The sequence below is a fragment of the Benincasa hispida genome, chromosome 9 (genome assembly GCF_009727055.1).
Source record: "Benincasa hispida cultivar B227 chromosome 9, ASM972705v1, whole genome shotgun sequence".
NCBI lineage: Eukaryota > Viridiplantae > Streptophyta > Magnoliopsida > Cucurbitales > Cucurbitaceae > Benincasa > Benincasa hispida.
Window position 1 is genome coordinate 61671408 of NC_052357.1, and position 6640 is coordinate 61678047.

Sequence of the window (6640 nt, forward strand, 5' to 3'; positions counted from 1 at the left end):
GCAAACTCATTGCACAAGACACCCCCACTCTTAATGTCATGGCATGTACGAATTAGGATCACTTCATCGTGTAGCACTTTACAACTCTTTGTAACAACTACAGAGTGGGTCGCATCCGATAGTGTTACCAGAATAAGGCACAACCTTATTCATATACCAACCATTTTGATTATTTACTTGAACCCGGTCCACTTTTATGTCTCCACATAAAGTTCAAGTACTCATGTAATAGTCATGGATATTTTAGTTTATTGGATTTATTTCTAAAACAAAATAAACAATTTCATATATTCAATAACAACTTATTGAATTTTCAGAATAAGTTTTTATTGTTTACAAACCACGAGTTTTAGGATATAAAACCCAACAAACTCCTACTTGGACTGAAACTCCAGTGGTAACATATATATATGAATATATAATACTGAGTTGTTTTTACAAAGAAATACAATAAATTAGGGCATCAGATACCCATGGTTCCTTTCGGTATCACATACCCGATTTTTCTCCCAGTTGCCCTAGGTTATATACTTGGTAGTCCTAGTCTTACTAGGAGATTCTCATACACTTTAGTCGAGAGAGTCGCTGTAAATATGTTAGTGTACAATTGACTTCTTATTAAACTATATGGGGAATGCATCTTATTGTCACAACACTTGTTTCTCAATGATGGCTAGGAAGTCATACATTCCTCCCACTACATCGAAGTGCTCTCAACTCTTTGAGTAAGACGCATCTGACCTGTCTGAAACAACTTTTGTTTATAGTGTCAGTTTTAATCAATAACTCTTTATTGATATATGTAAACTTTTATGGAAACAAATAATACGAGGTGAACTCGAACAATATTTCAATCTATTAAGGTTAACACTTAAATCAATCTTTTCAGATTTCTGAACTATGTAAACATCTTTTACAAATCATAAACAACTTTTATGAGTTCTTCTATATCTCATATGGATTTTCAAAAATACCTTAAATTGGAATGATGTTAAAAAACAAAGGCAACTAGGTGTAGAAAGTTTTCACTGGATTTCATGTTCTATCAAATAGTCCTATAAATCTCAAACTTTCTATACTTTGATCAATCGAGCACTTTGAACTTTTCAAGTGTTCTAAACTTATCACTGAGGTTAAATAACTATTTGCCTTTATTGATTTCTAGCTGTTTTAAATATCTAAATTTTTGCAAAAGGGTTTTAACTAGGTTGTTTCTAACAGAGGTTACTTTGTAGTAGAACAAACATAACTTTTGCTAATGAACATTTCATTTACAACAAAAATTTATACAATTTGTTCTTTATAACAAGACAAAATAAGTTTTATTACAATAACAAAAGTAGATAAGATCATCTTTAGACAGCAACAACAACATCTTCGACAGGTTATCTTGAGTACAACAAATAATCCTCAGGAACTAGTTTCCCTATTTTGCTTTCTCTACTCTCTTCTCTGTAAGGTACTGAGGGCAGTTTCTCTTCCAGTGCCCTTCTTCGTTGCAGTAGAAACATTTTCCTTTATTTGCAATGTTAGCCTTGCCTCTTCTACTAGTAGGTTTCTTCTTCCCTTTCCCTCTGTTCTTCTTAACTGGAATACTCTTACTCTGTGAAGAAGAAGCAATATCAGGCTTTTTGGAGGACGTTCCTCTTTTCTCAGCGGTTGTAACATTTACTTTCAGTTCCAGACCTTTTGCTCTCATCATAGTCTGGTAAGCCTGTGGCTCATTAAGTAAAGTAGTCAAGTTATATTCTATTTTATTCATGAGCGCGTTTGTGCAGAACTGCAGAAAACTCTTCGGAAGAGATTTTAGAATAAAACCAACTTGACTTTTCTCGTCAACGACAACCCTATTTACTTCTGCCACATTGAAATGGACCATCATGTCCTGAACATGTTCTTTAATAGAGGCCCCTTTTTTTTATACGGCAGTTGTAAACGTATTTGATAGCATCATGCCTCAAGGAGAAGGACGGTTGTCTAAACATCCCATGGAGAGATTCCATAATCGCTTTGGCAGTATCGATACTCTCGTGTTTCTTCGCCAAGACATTAGATATGCTGGCAAGAATATCGGCACGAGCTTTGTCCTTTTCCCTAATCCATCTTTCGTATGCATTCTGAACAGTTCGATTTGCATTTGAGCTAGGAATGGGAGGACACTCATCTGTTAAAACGAACCATAAATCATCTATCACCAGTATAATATTCAGGTTTGTTTTTTAGGTGACATAATTATCCCCAATAAGTTTATTAGATGCCAACAATTGTACTAATGAACTCGTCATTTTGAAAAATATAAACAAATTTTATCAGTGAATTTATTTTTAAATCCAATCAAGTTTTAGCAAAGTAATAATATACCTAAGATTATTTTTGCAACGATACTACAACAAGACATTCTTAACTAAATACTATCCCCAGAATAACTCATATTCCAATAGTCATTTAGCTACTGTTTTTTGTCAGAAATTACTAACTCTTTAGTAATTTTATAAGTGTAACCCTCTGTTTTCATACCTCAGAAGTCGGCCCCAACGATGCTCTCGAATTAGAAATTCAAAGTTGAAAACGACTTTAGAAATCCTATCCATTTCTGGAGTTTGAGTTGTTCCGAATCCTATGTTAAAACCCTCAGAGGAGATAGCCGTCGTTAAACGACTAGCGAGGCCCACTTAAAACGACAAGCAGGCGCAACATAGGAATCTCATGGTCCAAAATAACAGAAGAGACCAGGATATGTTGACACATATCAACATATCCTTTACCCACTTACTATGAACTACTTCCCCCATTCACTTTGATCTTGACCTCATGACGAACACTTTTCGAATGGAGGCCACTCCTTGGGTGATAGAAGTACTGCACGGATCTCATGGTGGGAATTTTCTAGGGATGTGAGAATTGAAATCAATATATTGTATGTTTGATTTTTCATTGAACAAGTTCTCCTCATTCACTTTGATATTGATTAACACAAACTCTTTCCGAATGGAGGTCACTTCTAGCGTGACACAAAGTGCCGTATGAACCTCACGATGTGAACATCTTGGGACGTGAAAATTAAAATCAAAACATCACATTTGATTTTATGGTGAACAACTTCCCCTATTCACCAAAATCTCGATTGATGTAAACACTTTCTGAATGGAGGTCACTTCCAGGGTGACATGAAGTGAAACATGAATTTCAATCGTGAACTCTTAGGGATGTGAGAGCTAAAAATAATCATATCATATATGTTTATTAATTTCCCACTGAAGCGTTCTAACATATCATATATGTTATTTACTTTCACTGAAGTGTTCTAATAGCATATCATATATGTTATTAAACTCCCACTGAAGTGTTCTAACGTTTAAACTGGGTATACATTTCCTTAGGCTTGTTTCGGCTAATTAAACAACCTAAGTCTAGGTGTTTATCCAAGTATAACGTTTATATTTGGGTTTAACCTACGATATCTAGGTGATAAGCTAGTTTTAAAACCTCACACCACTCACGTATTACTCATAAAACCGGTTAACAACGCTCAATTATTCGGCCATAATCCCCAGGTAGGAGGTGTTCCGTAGACCGTCAACTTAAATACCCTCGGCCTTAGACAGGATTATATACCGGTTGAGTTTGTAATCCTAGTTTTACAAGTTTAATGACCTATTTTAACTGTTAAAATAGGTGATTAACTTACGTGAGCATGCAGTTGTTCTTTGTTATGGATTTTAAATGTCTAACCCAATTTTATAACAAATTACAAAATTCTAGACATACTAAATATCCATAACATACATCAAACACATTCAATATTTAATATAACATTTATATGAAATAAAAGAAACCCTAAACATGCATACTATATATTATAACATTTTATAACATACTTTCAATGTATGTAACACACTTCCTATGGTGGGATTTTAAATCTATATGACATGCTTTATGACATATAGGATTTATTTAATTATAACATACACCACATATATAAATAATTAAACACATATTGATATGGTTTTAGTTTTGGCATTTTCAAGCAAACAAAAGCCTAATTATTACAAAAATTAGAAAGAATTGGTTCTAAAACACTTTTGGACCATTCAAACTGCCCCAAATTGGACCAAAACAGCTTGAATCGGACTTAAACCGCCTGAACCGAATCAAAATTTCCTGAACCGGACCGGCTAAAAACCATTTGAGGCTGAACCGGACAGGACTTGAAGAAAACTGGTTGAACCAGCTGTTCTCGCTCGCCCTCGCTCGTCAAACTGGTTCAAATTCGCTGCTTGACACTTGGTTGAATCTTGTTCGCTCTCGCTCAACAATATGAGTAGCGTTGCAACGCTCAAGGCCAGCGTTGCAACACTGCTTGGACAGAAGCTTAGCTTCAGCATTCTGCAACTTGGCCTTTTTCACTTCTTTCTTCAATTACAACTTAATTTCAACTCTAATGATTCCATATAAATTACAGACTCTTGAGCAGACATATAAGCTCATCAATCAAGAGCCAATTACAAATTTAACAAAGGAATAAAAGAGAAATTAAATGCTAAATCTCAGAAAACCATATTAGTGCCATTTTCATATATCTCATGAAAAACACCCACCAAGCCAAAATTAAACCAAATTGAATGCTTAAATGAAGCTATGATACCAATTATTAGAGTTAGAAAACACGCAGCGAAATTAAAACGGATCATTAAGCATTCTATTTTATTGCTTTTGGTTTTAAATTAAGCATGCTCATAAACTAATAAGAGGGTTTCATGACATACCTTTGAAGAACCTTTTGAAACTTGAATTCCAGTTGCAAATCTTCTCCAAATCTACTTGTGAACCACCTCAAGGTCTTCCCTACTATCCTCTTGGTGCCTTAGATTGAGTTGTGGGACTCAAAATAAGCTTGAATTTAGGGAATTTGGAGATGAGGTTACTGAATCACCATGGTAGAAAACTTTCTTCGACATTTGAAGTTTTTTAGCAAAAAAACCATAAAAAACATACATGATTTTCAACCCAATCTTCTTCATTGATTGCATGACTATCATGCAAACTCTATTGCTGCATGTATTGAAGTACATAGACTCCATCTCAAGACCATGGCTTTGATCCATTCATCTCTGTCAATATCCTCCATTGTCTTCTTGTAAGACAATGGATCCTCAACTTCGCCATCAGCTACTATAGCTAGCATTTCAGTTAAACCCATATAGCGAATAGGTGGGTTCGCAACTCTCCCATTACATAGAGGTTCCCTTAATACTTGAGGTGGATTGACCTACTAGATGAACCTACTTTAATAACTCTTGTTGAGGTACTAGGCTCTTTAACAACTCTTGTTGAATATTTAGTAGTTTCTTTGGAAATCTCATTCAACACAATTTTACTTCTGGGTTTGTGCTCCCTTATGTGGTCTTCCTCAAGAAAAGTAACATTTGTCGATACAAATACTTTATTTTTTTTAAGATCAAAGGAATAACCACCTCTCGTTCCCTTGAGGTAGCCTAGAAATAGGCATAACCTTGAACGTGGTTCCAATTTCTTAGGATTAGTCTCAAGCACATGTGCTGGGCAACCCCATATTCTGAAATGACGTAAATCAGCTTTACGATCATTCCATAACTTCAAAGGTGCTCTAACAAAACTCTTGGAGGGAACGCAATTCAGGATGTACGCTGCAGTCTCTACTGCATAACTCCAAAACGAGTCAAGTAAGGAAGTTTAACTCATCATAGACCGAACCATGTCTAACAGGGTTCGATTTCTCCTTTCTAATACACCATTTTGCTGAGGTGTACTAGGTGCTGAGAGTTGAGATACAATTCCATGTTCTATCATATAGTTCTAGAATGTTAAATCCATAAACTCTCCACCTCGATCATATCGAAATGTTTTAATCATTCTATTCAATGCATTATCAACTTCAACCTTGAATTTTTTGAACTTTTCAAAAGATTTAGACTTATATTGCATTAAATAAATGTACCCATATCTTGAATAATCATCAGTAAAAGTGATAAAATATTTATAACCTCCCCTAGCTTTTACATTCATTGGACCACAAAGGTCTGAATGTACTAGCTCTAGAGGTTCTTTGGCCTTATGACCTTTTCCAATAAAAGGCCTTTTAGTCATCTTGCCTTCAAAGCATGACTCACAAACAGGTAAAGAATTTTCTTCTAACTCGCTTAGAAGTCCATTCTTCACTAACCTCTCAATCCTATTGAGATTGATGTGTCCTAGTCTTAGGTGCCAAAGTTGGGTATTTTCCTTAGAAGAAATTCTAGGTCTTTTATGTTGAGTTACTGCAGTTTTAAACATCTATATGTTATGGAGGGCATTTGTTGCTAACGGCCATAGCACATACAAATTATTTTCCAATTTTGCAAAACATATATCAACACCATTCTTTGTAATAAACACTTTATTAAAAGAAAAGTTTAAATGGTAATCTTATTCTAACAAGCACTTTACAAAAACTAAGTTCCTTTTTAAATCAGGAACTACAAATACATAATTCAAAATGAGAAATTTGTTCTGTAAAGTCAATCGAAGACCTCCCACTGCCATAGTTGATACGACGTGCCTGGTTCCAACTCACATCGTTATCTCACCAGAATCAAGTTGCCGCTAAGAACTAATTCCCTGA